The 21,384-nt window shown below is 55.5% G+C and overlaps 1 protein-coding gene across 3 annotated transcripts in view; it reads left to right on the top strand.

Moving 5' to 3' along the window:
- Nucleotides 1–399: 399 nt before the first annotated feature.
- LINGO1 (leucine rich repeat and Ig domain containing 1) overlaps nt 400–21,384 on the top strand; it is a 195,239-nt gene continuing 174,254 nt past the window's right edge. For all 3 annotated transcript variants that reach the window (XM_060617980.3, XM_060617978.3, XM_060617977.3), the window contains exon 1: nt 400–755. The gene's annotated coding sequence lies outside the window, so the exon portion shown is untranslated. The remainder of the gene's footprint in view (nt 756–21,384) is intronic.

The following is a 21,384-nucleotide window of genomic DNA, read 5'->3' as shown; positions in this document are numbered from 1 at the left end:
AGGGAGCAGGTGGGAGAAAGGAGAGGAGAAAAAAGGAGTGGCAGGGACAGGAAAGGGGGACAGAAAGGAGCGAGAGAACACTAGGCGCGGGCGGCGGCGCAGGCGAGGAGGAGGAGGCCGGCGCCTCTGGGTGGGAGCGCCGGAAGCCAGAGTTGGGCTCCCCGGCCGGGGTTCGGGTTGCGAGCGCTGCCGCTGCCGGGCCGGGCATGGTGGGGGAGAGGGGACGCCCGAGGGGCCCCCTCTGGGAACGGCGGGGGACCTGAGGCAGGGCCAGCCGGGACAGGGGCGCAGGGCCACACCACAGGCCCCGCGGGCCGTGCTCCGGAGGCTCCAGCTGGCCGGGGCAAGGGGGCCTTTGTGAGCTCCCCAAGAGTGCGCAGCCGGGCGTGCGGCCGCGGGGATGTGTGCGCGCCCGGGGGGTGCGCGGGTGTGCGCGAGTGTGAGCGCCCCGGCGGGTGGGAGCGCGCGTTAGGGATTCTGCTGGCATCGCAGCGTGGAGAACAGGAGGCAGGAGTGGGGCGCGCAGGGGAGCGCGGGGCCCTCCCGCGCACACGCACACGCCGCGCGCGCGCACACACACACACATACACACACGCACACGCCCTCTCTGCCTCGCTCGCTGCCGCTGCCACCATCTCGGAGCCGAGCCTTGCGGAGCGGGAACCCGAGCCGGAGCGGGAACCGGAGCCGAGCGGAGCCGAATCGGGGAATGCGGTCCCGGAACGGAGCGGCGCGCGAAGTGCGCGCCCGGGACGGTGAGTGTGGCCTGAGTGTGGCCAAGCCGGGAGGCTGCGGCGGGGCTGGGGCCGCGAGGGCGCAGGCCGGGGAGCTGGGGTGTCTGCCCGCCGGCAGCGCCGCGTGCGCGGCCTCTGATTGGGCGGGAGCCTCGGGGGCAGCGGGTGGGGGTGGGGTGTTGGGTGCGCGCCCGTGGGGGGCGTGCACGCGCGGAGATGGATGGGGCGCGCTCGGCACCCCGGTCCGTGACCGCGCTCCCGCCCGCTGCGCGGCCCCGCCTAACCCTCGTCTGGCGCCGGAACCCGGGCGACTTGGAGCAACTTTGTGTGTGGGGGGAGAGGAGATGGAGGCGTTTTAATGGTGGAATTCCGGCCTTGTCTTCCAGAGGAGAGAATGCGAGGGAGGAATGGGATGGGGGTGCGGGCTGTGCCGCCCGGCGGGCAGAGGGGTACATATCCACCACCCCATCGGCGCAGCCGCCGGCTCTCTGGGACACCAGTCAGGCCCCGCGGCGCCGCGCTGGAGCCGCTCCCGGCGCTGGACTCCTGTGCCTCCGGCAGGGTCCGGCGGGACCGCGCGGCGACAGCTATCAGGCCTGGGGGCCGCAAGGTCGTCTTTGCAGCCAGGCTGAGGACAACAGGGCTTGAGGTGGGAGTGGGGAGACGTGCCTAGTGTGTACGTGTGTGTGGTCCCGCACCTTCTGCCTCGTGGGACAGGCCTCTGGAAGAAGGGAACTGCTGGAAAGATTATCACATTAGACCTGGCTCCCTGGAGCTCCAGAAAGGCCAGGGATTGGAAAGGGAACCTCTAAGTCCCTGGCCTGGTGCCCGCCCCACTGCGCGCATGCCTTCTTTGTTTGGAGCCATGCTCCTGTGTGCCTTGCTATGTGTCAAGGTTGTGCCTTGCTGTGTCCCCCACTCCCCTTCTTGAGTCTCCTTCTACACCTCTGTGCTGGTTGCCGCAGGGAACTTCCTAGGCCCCCTCCCCAAATGGCAGCCCTGCCCCTTCAGAAGATATGAGGATGACATGTGGTCCCTTGAGAGGGAGGAACCATGTGCTCAGCACCCTCCCCTTCCCCTGCCCCAGCACCCAATGACAGGCCCAAGGAAAGGTCAGAGGTCAGGACCTTCCCCTTTACAAATCCTCCTTGCTTCCAGGGCAGGTTCTTCCTCCTCTAGGAAGTCTTCTCTGATTGCTCCTCAGTCTGTCCTTCCAGCTTGGGTTTCTGGATTGGAGCGGCTGGGTTCCCCAGCAGCCCTCATTCCTGTGGTCTCTCCAGGCACTCAATGCGTGAGCCTGTAGGGGTCAGAAGTCTTGTTCTCAGCCTACACGTTAGCTGGAGGGGTGTGATGCTGAATAGTATCTGCCTGCCTCTGGGGGATGGTAATATTTTGTTTGACCAGCTTTTGGGCTTAAACCTTAACTTGCACTTTGTTATCCCTCTGGAATCTCTCAGCCACCTTGTGAGAGGCCCATGGACATGCTTCCACTCCATTTCACGGAGGAGGATTTTGAGGCGGAGATGGAGCTAGGAGAAGTCCAGTGTCAGGGCAGCAACTTTCCACTGTGAAAGTATCCTTTAACCCTGGTCTTTGGTGAGGTGCGGAGGGGCAGGGAGGGCACTCAGGCCCCCTTCGTTGACTTAGCAGCAGAGCTCTGGTGCCCTGCTGCTAGAGGGTCTCCCAGGACAGCTGTTCTGCTGCCTGTGACCAGCACCCTCCCCAGATGGGCAGGAAGGGGGGCACCTCAGCCTGGCTCTCCATGGCTTGGCTTCTGGTACCTCTTGACCCTGGCTTCATTAACCTTTGCTTCCTAGATTTGGGGCCAGAGTCTACCTGGGCTTTGCTTGATGGTTTGCAAACCTGGTTCCTGTAATCTTCAGCACTGGAATGTCAGTATTATTCTGGGATTCAGAGGGGTTTCTCCACCCCCAGCCTGGACCTGTAGGGTAGACCCTGGCATTGTCTTCCTCCTTGGGCCCTGGAATCCTTCCCAGTCTCCTGAGGTCTCCATCCTGGAGCCCCATGTGTGCCAGGGAGCTCACCCTCAGGGAAATGGGTTCCCCATAAAGGTCCAAATGTGCACTGGGGGGAATGGAGTCTGGTTACTTTTCGCACCACTTCTTCCCCAGGTGGCCCACCTGAGGCAGAGAAGCTAGAACAGCTTTCAGCCCCAGTCATTCTTTTGTGAACCCCGCCCCCCCCCCACCTGCCCACCTGGTAGCAGCCTGGACTCTTCCCCAGTGCTACTTTGGTCCTTAGAGGCCTCCAGGGTGGGGAGAGCTGTTGCCCAGGAGTGACCAAACTCCCCCTGGGGCTGGGGGTGCTACTGGGCCCGGCGATAGCTCCTTCAGCCTTTTTGTTGGCTTCATGCTCAGGTAGTCTCTCCCTGTCTCTCCTAATCCCTTTCTGTCCTGCTCTCACTCAGTGGCCTTTCTTAGCCATTGTTCTCTTGCTGTCTCTCCCTCCCCTTCTCCATCCCCCTATGGTTCCCTGAGCTCTGGACTTTTGCCTACCTGTGCATTGACACCCAGGTGGGTGGAGCATGGCCAGGTGCCCGCTTGGCCCCACCCCTGCCATCCAGGTCCACTTGAATCCCTGCCCTGGTTCTTTTGGCCCCCTCCCCACCTAAGTACTCCAGCAGGCTGAGCCCTCCATTTGGGGTTGCAAGCCATGGGGAAGGAGAGAGCAGGGCACTTCTTTGACCCCTGGTCTGTGCTATCAGGGGTGCGAATCCCAGTGAGGTGCACCTGGCCCCCACTTGCTGCTCCCTTTAGGAAGACAGCCACTCTCCCTCAAACCTCCTGACTGAGAAGGGGTAGTGCCCAGCGGGCCCCCCTCCCTTTCCCTCTCCAACCAGGCCCTGACCTTGCCATGGGTGTGTTTTAAATTATAAAGATACTGTATTTTAACAAATTCAGTGATAAGTTTTGGGTGGGCTGGGCCTTTGGGTGACTTGAGGGGAAAAAGTTACCCCTGACCACTCAAGCCTCTTTTGGGGGAACTTGGGGCCACTCTGGCCAACCAGAGTCTTTTCCATAGGCTTCTGGGGCCCAGACATCTGCTCCCAAGAACCATGCCTTGGCCTTGCTCCTCATTGCCTAGAAACCTGCAATTGGGGCCCAGTCCACATTTGGGTTCATCTCCTGGTTTGAGGCCTGGGCTGAGTACTGGGGATTCTGATGACAAGCCTGAGCCCCTCCCTGGGTGGGCTCTGAAAGGGGACACGGATATCCACCCACACCCCTGGGTGTGAGGCAGAATGGGCTGGGCAGTTGCAGAGGTATGTGAGTCGGGGATTGGCAAGGGGTCATTTCAGGCTTTCAGACTGTAAGCCTGGTGCATTTTGATCTGCTCAAATGTTTCTGGCACTTGGTAGATGATCAGTAAATATGGTGAATAAATGAGTGAATGGAGCATGTGAACAAGCGAGGGCTTTCCAGGCAGATGGCACAGTGTTAGCAAAGGCATGGCAGTGGGAAGCACCGGGCATGGGTGGAACACGTTTGCAACGGAGTAGTTCATGCAGGGGCACAGCAGGAGCAGAGCAGGTTGGCACAAGACAGAGGAGGATCTTGAGTGCCTGACTGAGGAGTGTGGGCTGATTCTGTATTCAGGGGTTGCAGGGTTGAAGTTCTGGAGGGACGCGAGCAGATTTGCAATTTAAACTGCTCCCTCTGGTGGTTTTGGGAGGGTTTGGCCTGGAGAGCCAGAGGCCAGGAGGCGATCCTGAGGCTGCTATGGGAATCCAGGCGGGTGGTGAGGGCAACAGCAGAGACAGGCCTCTTATCTTCTGAGGATGGCCAAGGCAACCTGCCTGGTTTCCCACCCCATGGAGGATGGAGAGATTCGGCCTGGGGGAAGAGCCGGATGGGGCAATGTAGCTAACCAGAGTGGGGCGGGACCTCCGGTATATCACCATTCCCATCACCTGGGCATACCGAAGTGACAGGTGTCCTAGGCTCATAAGATGCAGCCTTTAATACTGGCCCTCCTACTGCGTGCACTTGAGCAAATCCCTGAGATCCCTCAGACCTCTGTTTCTATGTCTGTAAAATGGGTAAGTTTGTCTCCTTGGAGACCTGGGGTGAGTTTGGGTGGAAGTTTGTGACCTTAGAGGTGGGATACAAAGAGAAGGGGTAGGGGGCTGGTCACACTGCTGTTTGACAGAGGAAGAGTTTGAAGCCCAGAGAGGGGTGGTGACTTGAATAATGAGGTCATAGAACAACTTGGGGGCAGGGCATTCCAGCTTGGGGTTTTTCTGGCTGCGCCTGTGGCCTGCTGGGCAGGGGTGGGTGGCATGGCCAGGGCCTTGAGGCCTCTGCAGAGGACGTCCTCAGGCAGTTGCTTCGGCAGTCCAGCTGTCAGGGAGCATATGGGGCCATATGGCCACATCAGGGGAGGTGCCAGCCACTGAAGGAGGGTTAGCGGCTGCCATCTTGGCCTTCTGGATCTATATGGGCACTGCCAGCCATCAGGGTCAGGGTGGGAGGAGGCCAGGATGGAACCTCAGTGTCCAGGTTGGTTTGGATGTGGAGGTTGGATCTTGGCAGATGGCCCAGTTCTAGCACCCATCTGCCAGGGCAGCCGGACAGGCGGCTTCGTGCCCAGGACTGATCCAATTAGCTCAAGACCAGCTGTGCCAGGCACCCCCCATGCCCCACCCAACTCTGATGGCCCTGCGGTCCACAGGCCACCGGGTGGTACAGCACATCTGATGTTGGGGTTTCCGGCCACAGCACAGTATATGTGTGTGACACGCAGCCTCACCCTGAGCACTGATTCTATAGCTCTAAGATTTGGGGGTATAGAAATGGGTCCTTTGAATCAGCCTGGTGTGATCAAAAGGACCTGGGCTTGGATGCCATCTGGAGCTGGGTGTGAATCCCGGCTCAACTGCTTCTGAGCTGGGTGAGCTCAGGTGAGTCCCTTCACTTTTCTTTCTTTCTTTAAAAAAATTTTTTTTAATGCTTATTTATTTTTGAGACAGAGAGAGACAGAGCATGAGTGGAGGAGGGTAGAGAGAGAGAGGGAGACACAGAATCTGAAGCAGGCTCCAGGCTCTGAGCTGTCAGCACAGAGCCCCACGCAGGGCTCAAACTCACGAGCCGTGAGATCATGACCTGAGCTGAAGTTGGACACCCAACCGACTGAGCCACCCAGGCGCCCCAAGTCCCTTCACTTTTCTGAGCCTTGGTTTCCTCATCTGTACCACGGGAGACTGATGCCTACCTTGTAGAGGTGTCATTGGCATGCTTTGAAATAATACATGTAAAGCATTCACTAGCCTGATACAGCACATCTCAGAATCTCAGAAAGTATTTGTTCATTTTTGTTCTCTGGGAGAGGGAAGTGAGTCCTGTCAGAGTATCAATATCTAGACTGAAGTAGAGAGAAACCTCATTGTTTTAACTTTCCAGAACAAAATTTGCTTTATAATTCTTCATAAGTTTTTATACTCCTTCCCTCATGGCAGTTCTATAAGGTAGGCAGAGAGCACTGCCTCATTTCACAGATGAGGAAGCTTGCCTCCAGAGTTGCACCGTAAGTTGAGCTTGCCCTGTTTCTGGACTCCTGGTCTAGGACACTTGCTCCATGGGTATTCTTCCCAAACCTTGGGGGTAGAGGCTGGGGAGAAGTGGATCTGTCTTCAACAAGGCCTGTCTAGACCAAGCTTGGGAGTTCTAGAGATTCCCCACCCAGCCCTGTCTTCATTACAGGTACAGGGACAGGCAGTCATGGGGATAAGCAGTCAGTCCCAGCTGGGGTTGGTACACGTGACCCCAGCATTTACTGCATTTCTCTGTCTGCCCTGCTGGCGGGCTGGGGCAGGGGCTGGGAGTAGGGAGAAGTGGCCCTTCACCTCCTGGGAAGCTCTGGACCACCCCAAGGTCAACAGGGCTCAGGCTTCTGGGGACAGTGAGGAGAGCACTGGACCTCAGGTCACTGTTTGTCTCTCTTTGAGCCTCAGTTTCCCTCTTTATAAACTGGAGATAATTATCTCCCTGCCCACCTCACAAGGCTGTTTTTGGGGCTCAACTATCAATACATATTTTTATACAAACATGGTATCGCACAGCTGTGGGTCCAGGAGTCCCCAGTCCTGCAGCTGATGATCCTATAATGATTCAGTGATTCACTTGTTGGGCGTGTCTTCTGGGCCTGGCTGTGCTAGCTGCTGTGGGGGCTGAGATGAATAAAACCTGCCCCTGCCCTCTTGGGGTATGCAGCCTGCCAGTAGCTGTGCACGCTGTAGTTTTTAATGGTCCTCCCAAGCTCATGCTGGCCGTCACACTCCTACTCAGCACCCTTCGAGGGCTCCCTGTTGCCTTCAGGCTGGCATCCGGACCCCTCAGTGCGTTGCACAGTCTGACCCTCTGTTCTAGCCAATCCTCTCGGGTCTCCTCTGTGCACTCAGGCTCCAGCCAGACGCCACTCACTGTCCCCTTCACACATGCTGTGGCTTTCCTTCCTCCATGCTTTGGCTGTGCTGTCCCTTCTGCCTGGTGCCTTCCTCCACCTCTGCCCTTGTGGATCCCACCCGCTTTTCAACCTTCAGCCCATGTGCTGTACTTGAAACCCCCTCCTGATCACCCTAGCTAAAAGTATTTGCTTCTCCGCCAGAACTGTGCACCTACTGTGTGCAAGGTCTACTGTATTGGAGGCCCGTAACATATGGTGGTTTCTCTCTTCATGGCCTGGGAATGCCTTGGTGGCAGGGACCAGATTTATCCATCCTAGGTACCTGGCATGTGCAGGCAACTGGGCCCAGATAGGCTCAGAGGAACGTGGTGCATCCCTCGGGGCCTCTGTGGCCAGTGCCACTTCCTCCTGCCTCTCGGGCCTGGGGATGCGGGCTAGGCCCAGAACATCTACTTGAAAAGCTCCCGAGTTATGGGCGGCTTTTCTGCTGAGGTGCTCACCACAGACATGGCCTTCCCTGTCCCTGGAGGCTCCACCAGGCTGGGGCGGGGGCGCCCAGTCACTGGCCACACATAACTCTCCCCAATGAATTGCACGGCATTCAGCAATTAGTGATCGATTATTTGGGGTACTGGTAGCTCTTCCATTATCGATCGGCGGAGGCGGGCCTAGCCAGCATTGGTGTGGGTCATCTGGGCCTGGCTGGGAGATTGTGATCATGGCCATTTATTCCTGACCAGGAAGCTCCATAAACAAGAGTCAGAGAAAAGGAAGTGCAGGCCACCCTCTCTTTGATTTGCTCTCCCAGGGTTGGGATGTAAATTTGGGGAGGAGGGGGGATTGGGGTGAGTGGGGAGCTTTTGCTCACTCCCCCCTCCCTCTGTCCCCACCTTCTGTGTTCTGCTTCCAGTCTCTACTGGCCCTGGGTCTCAGCTTGCCCGTCTGTTAAATGGGGATCTCAGTCTTTTTGTGGGATAACACTGTGCCTTTGAGTGAGATGGTCAGGCCATCACTGACTTGTCCTCACTTGTGCTAATGGGTGGGGGCATGTGAGGCTTGGAGAGGGTGGTGTCCTCCTGAGGATAGAGGTAGCATCACAGTGCCCAGCCCCAGGGCTGCTCTGCAGAAGGGACAGTGAGATGGTGGGTGGGAGCAGGGGGTGGGGTTGGTCGGAAGGCAACACTTGCCCCACTAAAGTGCTATGTCTGGCTTCTGAATGTGCTAAGGCTTCTAAATGTGGAGTTAGGACTCAGTGGAATTCGTGCGAAAGCAATTTCTAGGGAAACCACATAAAGGAGCTGGCAGGGGGGATGTTTAACCTACTTGAGAGACCTAGCTGCCTTTCAGGCTGGCCAGGAGCATGGGGTATTGTTTGTGGGGCTCCTGGCTCACATCACCAAGGTTTTTTTTTTTTTTTAAACATTTTCTTAGGAACATTTCCAAATATACAGAAAGGTAGAGGGGATAGTGTAGGAAACCTCATATACCCTCACCTAGACTTAACAGTTGTTGACATTTTGCCACATTTTGCCTTATCTTTTTCCCCCAGAGTATTTTAAAGTAAATTATAGACATCATGCCATTTCACCCCTAAATATTTCAGTATCCCTCCCCCCCAAATTAGAGAAAATTTCATTCTAACCTTAAGTGGTCATATATTTCTTTTCATTTTATTTTGAGAGATGAAGATGCTGACAGATGAGGAGACAGCCCTGAGAGGTGGCCTGGTCTGTCCAAGGTCACAGAGTGGAGAGGGGAGGGGAGGAGAGGTGGGACCTGGGAGGTGGCTACAGGTGTCAGCCCAGGACTGGCAGAGACAAGAGGGGAAAGGAGAGAGCATTGGTGGTCTGGAGTTAGGCAGGTGGCTGGAGCAGGATCCCCCTCTTTCGGGGGGGGGGGGGAATTCCTCTGGCTCAGGCTGGGGGTTCTGCTTGGAAACAGGAAGTGACTGTCTTTTAGGTTAATCTGCTCTCTTCCTTTTGTTTGCTGCGGGGATTAATCAGGAACTGCAGTGTCAGGAAAATCTAAAACAACTTCTTGTTTATTGTTTAATTTAGGAGAATGTTATCAGGCTCTGGCCATGCAGGCAAGGGGAGCTTTTGCTGGCACAAGAAGCAGGGCCACCTTGGTGAGGGGAGGGCTGGCCTGGCAGGAGGGTTTAGGGTCCCAGTCTGGACTCTCAGGGGGATCTGAGGGAACTGGGGTGTGTATGTCAGGGGTTTGGGGCTGAGCCTGAGATCTGGGCTGGGCTGAAGACCTTGTAGCTTCAGAACAGATGGGAAGTGAGGCACGAGAGGGATGAGCTCCTGGGGTGTGTGCTGAAAAGGGGGAGAGTCCTGGCTGCCTGTAGGGGGAGGCCCTGGCTGCCTCTAGCCATACTGAGGAGCTGTCCTTCGCTCTCCTCTCTCCTGCCTGGGCCCAGTCTCTTCCCTGGGGAGGTTTGTACATGACGGGTGTCTTCTGCCAGCCTAGGGCAGGTGCAGGTCTCCTTGGGGTCAGGTGATACTGCCCCCAGCACCCGCACATGCTTGGAACTCCTTATTCTGCTGTTGGTGACTTAGTATTTCTTGATTCTGTGAGGGTCACAGAGGTCTCGGCTGTGGAATTGGAGAAAGTTGGAACTAGAAGGCAGCCTCAGAGGTGATCTCATTTTTGTTATAGGTTTCAGGAGGGGAAACTGAGGCACAGGGAGCGGTTATCCCTGTCTCAGGGCTTACAGTGAAAAGCACTGTAGAGCCCTGGCAGCAAGTCAGGTGTCTGACTGCTCAGTTTCAGGATTCCCTGCTTCTGGGCCCCCTGGGCTTGTGGTTCAGACAGACCAGTACTCCCCAGTGTGCAAAGGGGAGGAGGCGGGCCCAGCTGGGAAAGGGCTGTCCGTCATCCCTAGGATGGGCCCAGCTTCCCCTATTAGGATCTGCTTCCTTGTGTGTGTGCACTCTCACGAGCACAGGCACACGCACACCTAGTTACTTACCAGTGGGGAGAATGGATGTGCAGGTCAGGAAGAAGGCTTTAATGGGGGTGTCCTGAGGCTCAGCCATCCAGGGCTGGGACTGGCCTCCTCTTCTCTTTTCTTTGCCCCCACAATGAGGAGAGCCCTGATTTAGTGCCAGGCTTACTGTTGCACTTGTTTCTTAAGGACAGGAAGTGGGGCAGAAGAGGCCCCTGGGAGAGAGGTGACCAGAGGGAAAGCGAGAGACAGAGACATCAAAACACTTTCTCATCCCTGGTCTATGGTCCTGTGGAGCTACCAGACCTTCCATCAAGCCTGTGTATTCTCTGCAGTTGGGGAAGGAGAGGAAAACAACTCAACCTTGAACAAGTGGCTGGACCGGTGCTATGTAACCTGGATCATGTCACCACCCCTCATGATACAATGAGGCAGGTAATAGGCCCCCTCTGCTCCAAGAGTGAGGCAGGGAGGACAGGGGATGGGCTGTTAGCCTGTCTGTGGCTGGACCTTCTGCCCCTGCCAGTGGAAAGTGGGCTGGGAAGGGTCATAGGAAGGAAGGCAGGTCCTTGCCACTCCTAACCCCCAGGTCTTTCCTCTGCTCTGTCAGTGCTGTAGGGGTCAGTTGAACACTGTGCTTGGAGTCCAGGGGGTAGGTGTGACAGAACCCACTATATGTTCTCACAGTAACTATATGCTGGAACCTAGGCAGGGCACAGAAGAATGTTACCTTCTGTAGTGCACAGAACTGCCCTGCAAGTTCTGCATATTATGAACTCCATTTTACAGATGAGGAAACTGAGGCTCAGAGGGTCACCTGATTGGTCAGTGATGGGACCAATGGGATGGGATTTGAGGCCAGAACTACCTGGCTTTTTGGACCCAGGTCCCAAAGACACCTGGTTTCTGCTCTTGGCTCTATCACCAAATGGTGTTCCCTGGGCCTTGGTGTTTGCCTTTGTCCAGTGGGGCTGGGAGGATGGTTGAGGGCTGTGCCGCAGCCATAGGCTGGAGGGGAGGCTGAGTCTTCTATCACCTCAGGGTCTGGTAGGTGCTAAGGGTTCTGGCTGAGGCTTGCCGCTGTTCTTGGGGGGGAATCCTTCCTAAGCCAAGCGAAGTGAGAGGCTCCCTGGTGCCGTGGTGAGGGATTGGGCTTCTGGGTATAGGCGAAGCCCTTCAGAGCCTCCCACACCCTTTGCTCTTAGCTAGTGTGTGCCTTCTGTTTATCTATCAGGTGACTGCAAGGTGGCAGGGGAGCCCATGGGCACATATGTGGGCCGTCCTGAGGCCTGGAGAGCCACGTTTGAGGATTGAGCATGAAGTAGGTCAGGTGTGAGTTCATTGAATACCTTCTGTTAGTCAGAGTGCTGGGTGCTTTACATACATTACCTCACTTAAGCCTAAAAACAGCCCCATGAGATATGTACTATTACTATTCCCATTTAACAGATAAGGGAGCTGAGGCTCAGAGAGGTTTAGAGACTTGCAAAGATCACACAGCAATAGAGTGGAGGAGCTGGCATTTGAACCTGGAATGAACCAAGTCTGTATTGCTGCTAGGTGGAGGGTAGTTAGATTTCAGGAAGGGCCTCTGGTGGCTGTTCTATTTGGAGAGAGGAGGCCAAGGGTCAGGTGAAAGGTCCAGGTGAGGAAGGGGTGGTTCAGAGTTGAGGCCCGGTGGGGGAGTCCAGGATCCTGCCTAGAGTTGTATGTCTTTGGCTCCTCAAACCTGCCTTAACTCCCCCTCAGGGGAGTGGTGCACATTCCTTATGGTTCCTGATCAGGCAAAGGCCTGGAGGTGGGACTGTGCAAGGCTCCTCAGAAACAGGGCAGCGTGCCATGCCTGGAGCATCTGGAGACGAGGCTGGAGCGGGGCCCAGGCTATGCAGGCCTCCAGTGTCGGCCTGGAACAGAGGATGTTCTCTAGAATTTGAGCGGAGCCAGGTCTGAGGCTTGGAGGGATGGCTCTCTGGTGGCTGGGGCTGGTTAGAGGCCATGGGCGGGGAAGGGGTGAGAGAGCAGAGGGCATCTGGAGGCTTCTCCCCTCCTTGCTCAGAGCCCCTGTCAATGTAGGCCCAGGGGGTGGTTCTTCTTTCCCTGTCTCCGTTCTTTGCTTTCCGTTTCTCTGCTTCCCAGAGCGGGGAGTGAGAGTGGGGAGCCGGGGGTCCCTCGCCCCTCCCAGGCCCCTCCCTTGGAGGCTGTAAATATTTTATCTCCACCATCTCTGCTGCGGAAATTGCTGCTTTTAACACCTTTTTTTCCTTTTGCTTGATACAAACGAATGCTGGAAAAATTCTGTGCTGGGCGCTCACTCTGTCGCTTCTGCTTGTGCCCAGAGTCCCCTCCAAAAACTCTAATTGCTTTTAAGCTGCGATAGTTGGCAAAAGCAATTTTCTTTACATTATGGAGAAAGGGGGAAAATCCACCACATTTTCTTCTTCCTTTTTTTTCTAACCTTTCGTTTTGAGTTCCTCCTCACAGCTGCTGAGGTTCTGGGAGAGAAATGGAGCAGAGAGAGATGTGGGCGGGGAAGCAGAAGCACCCTTGGAGAGGGCCTTTGGCCATGCTGGTCCTCAGTTTCCCCATCTAGAAGGTGGCTGTATGTCCATTCATTCGTTCAACAGACACTCCCTGAGTACGTCCCCTGGAAGCGGCTTGAGAGCAGGGGCTACCTCTGTTTTTGCTGCCGCATCCCCCCACCCGGCACAGAACCTGACACATAGTAGGTGCTCAGTTAAGATCAGTTGACTGGATCCGTGGCTCTACTTTGAGCCAGGCACTTTGCCAAGCCCTGGGAGTGCACGGGGTGAATCAGATGCAGCCCCTGGCCACAAGAGCTCACTGATAGGACAGAATCCCCCAGACGAGCATGTTTACGGTGTTACTGAGTCCTAACACACGTGGGTACTGGGTTCTTAGGAGCACAGCATAGGGCTGGCCAGGGGAGTCTGGAAAAGCTGCCCAGAGGAGGCCCTAGGCTGCATCTTGAAGAGGGGAAAGGTGTTTGACGGGTGAACTGAGGCCAACGAGGATGGGATTCCAGACAGGAAATAGCATGTGCCAAGATGAGGGGTGGTGAGCCTAGAGCTGAGTGTGGGGTCAGGCCAGGGAGACGAGGCTGCCCAGTGGGCCTGAAATGCCTGGAAGAGCTTTCCATGGAGGTGGGGAGTTTGGACGTGATCTCAAGGGCACAGGGGAGCCCTGGAAGGGTTCTGAGCAGAGGATATGTGAGGATGATCTCTTTGGCTCCACAGGAGGCGTGGGAGAGGAGGGAGTGCTGGCTGGGAGCCTGGTCCTGGCGAGCCGGTGGGGAAAGGGAGGGTGGCAGTGTGATTTTGAGACAGACAAGACAGAGGACCCAAATCCTAGTGCTGATCTCCTCTGCTTGCGAGAGGCACCCCAGGCCTGGAGCCCGGGGTGAGGGTCCCCCCGTACAGGCGTCCAGTTCATAGTCCTCTGCCACCATAATCTGTCAGGTTGGCTTTGCTCTTGGTTCCTCAAGGCATACAGCCCTTTACAGTGTAGAAAGCCCACTCACCTCTGACCCCTCAGGAGATCTCAGAAACCATTCCCTGAGGTGGCAGGACGGTGGCCATTTCCCACTGCCAGCTATAGGATAGGTTTGCCCCAGCGTTCTGGGGACAGGTGGAGATGGGCTGGGGGTTTGAACTCAGGTCGTGGGGCCCCTGGATGGCTGCCCCACCACCTCTGTGGAGCTCTCCTCTGCCCCCAGCCCTCCACCCCTCCCCTTCTAAGCCCCGTGCTCTTTCCCTGTTTGCAGAGCATGTGGGGCTTTTCAAAAGCATTAATGATAGAAAATAAATTGGAATCGGAGAGGAATCATCGCCGGGCATTCTCGGAGGGCCGCCTCTGCCCTCGCGTCTCTCAGCCATATTGAAGCCGGCAGCCAGACTGGAATATGAATGAGTCCGGGGCCAGCATTGCTCTTAATCTGTCGGGGAGCCCTCCCTGGCCAGACGGCACTCACCAGCAGCAAAGCTGTTTGCAATGAGGCCCCAGCGGCTGTGGGGCATCACCAACCAGGACTGATTTCTCTGGGATGGAGTCACAGTCCATTGCTGCAGCGGAGGGCCAGAGGGGGCCTCTGTTAGAGACGCAGCACTGAGGCCATGCCTGGGGTGGGGTCAGACATCCATGCCTGGGCTGGGGAAGGGGGGTCATATGAAACTGCCAGTAGCTCTTCAGGGTCTGGATGCCTCATCTGGGTATTCAAGGCCCTGTGTGAACTTGACTGGCTTTGTCCTGTCTCCTCCAGGAAGCCTTCCTTAATCACTGCCCAGCCCACCCTGGGTTTTCTATTTTTGAGCCTCTTGTGGCCCCTGGAGCAGTCACAAACCTAGTGCCTAAAGGGGACAGGACAGTAGTGAGGGGAGCATGCTGACTGTGAGACAGTAAGGAGGGGTAGAGACTGGCAGTGTGAAGGCACAGGAGCCACCGGTTTGGGAGCGCCGCAATGGGTGCTTTCCTCCTCGAAGCAGCAGGGAGGGTGAGCCCTGGTCTCCTTACTGACACAGGTGTGGGCTGGGCACCTAGGCAGGCTTCCTGTACAGCATCGGGGGCTCGGGGACCTGGGAAGTAACTCAGGGCAGGCTTCTCACTTAGGGATGGGGAAACTGAGGTCCAGAGATGGGTGGTTAGGAAGGGCCCCCTGTTCTGCTCTAAGCACACTGTACATCCATGCTGTCATAACCCTCACAGCAGGACAAGGAGGGCAGGGTTTTGTACCTTAAGAGGAGGAATCCAAGGCTCAGAGTGGCTGGATCCAGGGGGGACACTTTAGGCCTGTGTTTGAATCAGCTTGTTGGAGCCCCAGTGCCAGCTGCCTCTTTCTGGCAGCGTTATGGGGTGCTGAGGTGTGCACTGAGTTGCCTGAGGGGGCCAAGGCACATTTGTGCCCAGAGTGAGCCTAGCTAGGGGCAGGAAGTCTGGGTTCCTGGCCCAGGTCTGCCACCAGCTTCCTGTGTGACCTAGGTAGAGGGCTTTCTCTGTGCCTCAGTTTCTCCCTGGAGGGGTCAGAGTGGGTTTGGAGGAGGGCAGAGCTAGTGGCCTTGGCCTGGCTGCCAGCTCTTCTCAGTGCTTCCATCCAGCCCCTGGGCTCCTTTGGCCCCAGGCCAGGCTCATGATGAAACCTCTCACTTCTGTCCTTTTTGGGGTCACTGTCATGCAGGAGATGGTGACTGTGGCATACCAAGAAGGGCTTGGGCTCTGCAGGCCCTGTTAACAGTATGAGGTAGTCAGGGTAGCCTGTTCCCTACCAAAGGTGGGAAGAGAGACTCAGGCCACCACCAGGTGGGAAGACTGCCCCAATTCAGGACTCTACACTCAGCTCTGTAGTCTGGAGCCTCACCCCTGCATGACCTTGGCACTTCCTTTCACATGCTCAGAGGGGACTCACAGGGACATCTTGTATAGTCCTGGGGTGTAAGATAGGATAAGCCAAGGCCCAGAGAGTCTGAGAATGAGACTCAGGGTTGCCATTCACTCACTCTGATGTCTCTGGCTCCAGCCTGTGCTCTTACTCCTCCATAGTGGGGAGCTCACCCCCTCCCAAGGCAGCCCTGCCCTGTACATGAGTGAGGTTTGTTCCCCTCCCCTACCATGTGCATAAATTCACATCTAATTGTATGCAGCTTCAAGGCTCACAGACTCCTAAATCCCCACTCCCTGGGGACCCCAGTTAGAAACTCCTGCTTTAATCACTCCCCATGTGACTTAATGTCATCTGTCATGCTGACCTAGGACAGGAAGCTAGGCCGTATTCTTTCTGCTCTACCCTGTGAAGGTGTCACTCTGTGCCTGGGGTTGAGCACTGTGATAACCCATTCATTCTTTCCGCAAACATTGGTCCTGATGCCTTGTCTGTGGCAAGCCTGGGCTGGGCTCTGGGTGCAGAAAGGAGCAAGACCTACCCCCTGCCCCTGGGAAGTCACAAGTGTCAGCACTCACAGCTTGGGGGGTCAGGGCAGGACAGAGGTGCTCCCACCCCAGCCTGTCGGGGAAGGCTTCTTGGAGGACACTGGGAACTGGTCAGGGAGGGAAGGCATCCCTGCAAAGGAAGCAAGTGCAAAGCCTTGGAGTTCTGTCTCTGTCAGGGTGGCAGACGGCCCAGTCGGCTGAGGGTATGGGAGCATTGGGAGGCACTGGGGCAGGCGTGAGGCTAAGGGCCATCTGGGGATGGGTCTCTGGTTTTTGCCAACTGCTCCTGGCCTGTCTGCAGGCCTGCTGGCTGCCTACGTGCCCTAACACACACGCACGCATGCACGCGCGCACGCACACACACACAAGCTCACTGACTCTAAATGCAGACATGGCTACACACACGCCCTCCACAGTTCACCTCCATCAGCCACACGAACCTCCCTCTCTCTGAGCACTACACACCTGCACACACCAGGCCCCTCTACGTGTACCTGTGGGCTCATCCATCCTTTCTGTTTGTACGGAACCCTGTAAGAACCCAGAGCTGAGCCTCAAAGTCCCCTCCCCTGGAGTTTTTTTTGCAAGGTCTCTTCCATGTTGCCCTCACCCTCTGGGCTCCCCTGAGCCTCAGCCTAGGGTTTCCCAAGACTGTGGTGTCCCCGGATTTTCTGGTCACCAAGGGAAACCTCCCATGCTAGCTCAGGAGGGCCAGAGCCCTGCTGAGGAGCCAGAGGTGCTGGCTTTAGCCCTGCACCGTCTGGATTGTCTGTGTGGCCTTGGGCAACCTTATCTGTCCGCCTTGGTTTGGGGGAGTGGGGATATGGGCTCCAAGCTCTCCAGCCTAGGTTCTCAAACTGGTCCTGGAGCCTGGTGTCCAGGAAGGTGCCTGGGGACTTTGGGGGCAGGGGTGGGGCTGGATAGGTCCCTTTGTTTTCAACCGCAGCAGGGCTGCTTAGATCTGCATTTTATATTAGGGTCCAGGCAGGATTTAAAGGAAAAACCCATTAACTCTTTATTGATTTTGTTTTTCTGATTACAAAAGAAAATCCAGCAACACGTTTGTGGATAAGAGCCCATGAAAGCCCCTTCATCCCTCTTCTAGGAGATGTTCACTGTAACATCTGGATATTGTCCTCCAGCCTTTTGGGGCATATACCAACAAATTGCTGTTTATAAAAATGGGCTCATTCTGAAATAGCATTGTACAGCTTGAATTTTTTCATATTGTTATACATAGACATGCCTCTTTCTGTCAAATGGCTGCAGAGTATTCCGTAGTATAGATGTGCTATATTTTATGTGAACATTCCCTTATTGATAAGCATTTAGGTCATTTCCAATTTCTTTTTTACTCTTACCAGCAATACTGCTATGAGCATCCTTGGATATTTATACATAACTGTCTGTGCTATAGTTTCTGTAGGAGAAGCTCCTAGAAGTGGGATTACTAGTTTGTAGGGTGTGTGGGTTTAAAATGTTACTCAATATTGCCAAATTACCCTTCCAAAGGTTGAGCCAATTTCCCCTCCTTCCAGTGGTCTATGAGTGTTCATTTTCCTACATCCTTGCCAGCACTGGTTGTTATCAATCATTTTAATTTTTCCCAATCTGATGGGCAAAAAATGGTATCATGTCATTTTCATTTGCATTTCCCTGATTGCTAGCGAGATAGAACATCTTTTCATACATTTATTGGCCAATTTACTTTTTCCTCTGTGGATTTCTAATTCACTGCCAATTTTCTCTTTTTCTGTCTTTTTTCTTATTGATTTGTAGGGGCTCTTTGTATATTAGTGATATTTTCTTCCAGTGTCTCACTTGCCTCTTAACTTGTTTATAGCGTCTTTTGCTGTACAGATGTTTTACGTGTTTATGTACTTGGGTTTATCAAATTTTCACTTTATGGCTTCTGGATTTAATGTCTGGCATAGAAAGGCTTCCCCCACTGCATAAGATTTCATTTCAAATAAGAATTTTATTGCTGAAAAATCTTTGCAGAGCTCCAGTTTGTAGGCTTCTCCTGGCAGCTGCAGCGCTGGCTCTGGGGGAGGGAGGGACAGCCTGTCTGTCCTTTCTTTTTCATTACTGCTGTTCCTTCTGTCTGTCTGGCTTCGGGGTCACGGTCACTCTGTGTCTATTTGGACCTCTGTCTCTTATGTGGTCTTCTCCCTGGCCAGGGTCTCTCCCTGGCCAGTACTTTTTGTGTCTCTACTGCTTTTCTATCCCCAGCTGTTTCCCAATGGACAACGGTAATTAGGGACGTGGGATAGCGGCTGTGGCAGTCCTCAGCGGTTTGGAAGGCAGTCAGGGAATGTACCCTGCCCCTCCCCCCAGCCTAGCCCCAAGTCTGTTGGGCTGGTGGAGCAGACCCTGGCCCAATTCTCTCTTTCAGACACACTCATTTCCTGCTGGGAGCCTTAGGGCAATCTCTGAGCCAATCTAAATCCCTCCTCCACCAGGAAGCCTTCCTGGATGCCTCCTTCTTCTGCTTCCACAGTCCTAGACCTGGCCTCTCTTTGTCCTCACTGGTCTTTCCCCATTCTGCCTTCTAAGCACTGAGCTACGTGGGGCCACCTCCCAGGATCTCGGTTTCCACTTGGGTAAAATAGGTCCTGGGAGTCTGTACCAGCTGCTGAGAGGCATGGCCCATGTGGGATACAGCCAAGCTCTGGGAAGGTGTCCCCTCTTGCCCTTTCAGTACTAGCCCTCCACCAAAAAACAAAGAAACAAAAAAAACAACCAGACACCACAGGGGAGAATTTTCATGTTGCTGACAGAGAGATGGGGACTTAGTTCCACAAGGGTGATGACTGATGGCTAGGGCTCCCTATTTTCTGCCCAGCGCAGGGCCCTAAGCCCAGTGCGAGGCCTGGCTTGGGGAGGTACCCAGGAAAGCAAGAACAGTGCAGGAAGATGCTGAGCCTGGGGGAGGAGGAGGGCAAGCAGAGCATGGCATTCTGGGAGCTCCTTCTGTGTAGCGAGGCGTTTTCCTCGTGATTCCTTATACTAGGGACTGGAGGTGCTCATGGGAACACCCCCATTACCTCCTGGTGACGAGGGCCCCAGGTGGGCTCAATATTGCCTCACCCTGGAGACCTCTGTATAGGGCTGTAGGGAGGGTCTGGGCGGAGATAGCAGCTGGGAGACAAGTCAGGAAAACCTGGAGTCTCCTTGAAACATGGCTCAGAAGCGTGTCACTGAAATCCGTGAGGTAACCTTCTCTGGGCTCCTGCAGCCTTCTTGACTTCTGTCCCAGCACCTTCCTCAAGCCCATGATGGCCCGTCCTAGAGGGTGGGAGTGGTGTACTTTACGTCTCTTTATCCCAAATCACCAAGCAGAAAATAGGCACTTACCAAAAGTAGAATGAATGAATGAATGAATGAATGAAAAGCTGGGTGTGTTGGGTAGAGGGTTCAAGTCTGGGGAAGAGGAGACCTGGGTTCTGGGCTTGACTTTTCGGCTGACTTGCTGGATGACCCCCACCCTCATTGGGCCCCATGTCCTTTTCTGTTCAGGGAGTGTGGGTCTCTCAAGCTCTGTGGTCCTGTGGCTGTGTCGGCCAGAGCAGGCGCATGCCTCCATGTCTCTCTCTTTCTCTGTCTCTCCCTGGCCAGTGCTGCCCTCTTCGGTGGCAGTTTGCTCAGCACCTGCTGGGTGCTGCCCCGTAGCATGGAGCCCACTGTGGCAGCACCTTGGGATAGTGGTTTCCGTGGAAGTCTCGCGTCCCCAGGGTGTGTGGTAATTCTGTTGAACACACAGACCTCTGGTTCCCATGGCTCCCTGGGCTCCACTGAATGGGCAGGAAGCCAGGAGGGCCGGTGGGAAGCCCCCACCTCTGTGGTGGTCTCCTTTGCTCCCCCTGTTGTGAGGCCTGCAGCCAGGATTTCATGTCCTTTCTGGAAGTTGACGCACAGGCAGGCCCCAGGGCCTGGAGAGCTCGTGGCTCCCACCGCATCTCCCTGCCCCAAATCATTGTCATGCTCTGCCTGTGGTCCCATTTCCATAGCAACTCCTCGTGATGCCACTGAGGAGAGGGGGAGCTTCAGGAAGGTGTGGGGAGAAGGAGCAGGAGGCCTGTTCATCATCGTGGAACATGGCAGCTGGGGCTTGGGGTGGTGCTGTGGGGATGGCTTGCCCCACCAGCTCAGGTGGAACTGGGCTCAGGGCCGCCAGCCAGGTGGTCTGGAGGCCTGCCAGGACCAGGGCTGCCCGAGTTGGCTTGTGCCAGTCTACCTGGAGCCAGCTTGGGCAGCCACCGAGGGCACCCCTGCCTGGCTGGACCCGGCTCAGAGGACCCAGGCCTGGGGAAATGCCTTGGTTCTGGTTACCCGTCTGTCCCAGGCTGACACCACTGAGTCCTGCCTTGTCCTCCAGGAACAGCAGCCTTTGGAAGGCACCGCTGGGGCTTGCTGGCAGCAGAGGGCATGGTTTGGGGCTGCTGAATGTGGGGCTAGGCAGGTCCCCTGTTACCGGCTCTACCTGCCTGTAGCTGTGTTGTCAGGTCAGGAAAGCCAAAGTGGGCCCAGAAGCCAGCTCAGTGCCCATTTCTCCGCCTCATTCTGGAGGAGAAGTTTGCAGCCCATGAAACAAGAAGACTCTTGGCTGCAAAGAGTCCTCCCATCTTCACATGGAGGTGAGAAATTCCACCACTCACATCCTAGACTTGATGGAATGTTGATTTTGGGAGGGACCCAGGGGACTTTGCCGACTCCTGCCCACATGATGGCAGCCACCTCCCCCCCTCCCCCCACTCCCATCCATCCGGAAGGACTTGTGAGTCCTCCTGGGGACTGAGGCCTATGGTGGACAGCGCCATATGAGAACCAAGAAGGAAAGGAGGAGCCAGCCTGGGAAGAACGGAGCTGCCGCTCCTAGTGAGGGCTTCTGGGAGCCAGGCCACGTTAGATGCCAGCTTTCTGTATTTCCCTTCCACCATCGCGGGGCTGTAGCCACTGCTGGGCACCACTTGCACTTGTGTTTTCCTAATTCTTGTCTTTGTGTTGACTCATGTTTGAAGGTGTGTTTCCCAGTGCTCCCCAAGCCACATATCCATGAAGTCACAGCTGTGATGTGCTGTTATTATTATTATTATTATTATTATTAATACATGGAAGAATAAACAGATAGCTGTGAAAATAAAAACATTTGTCTGTGTACCACCTAGAATCCCTTTGCTCTTGCACTCACAGTGGCAGATGTCCCACACTTTGAGAAGCACCGATCAGATGGAAACCTCTTGGTAGCAGCTCAGAAAGGGATTTGGGGATTCACCTGAGAGGTTGAGGAAACTGACGCTGGGGCGGAAACTCAGCCTCCGCCTCACAGGGAGAGCTGCC

This window comes from Panthera onca, chromosome B3, assembly GCF_046562875.1.
Source record: "Panthera onca isolate mPanOnc1 chromosome B3, mPanOnc1 haplotype 2, whole genome shotgun sequence".
NCBI classification, from domain to species: Eukaryota; Metazoa; Chordata; class Mammalia; order Carnivora; family Felidae; genus Panthera; species Panthera onca.
Note: the sequence above shows the minus strand (reverse complement) of the source record. Positions and strands in the feature narration are given on the sequence as shown.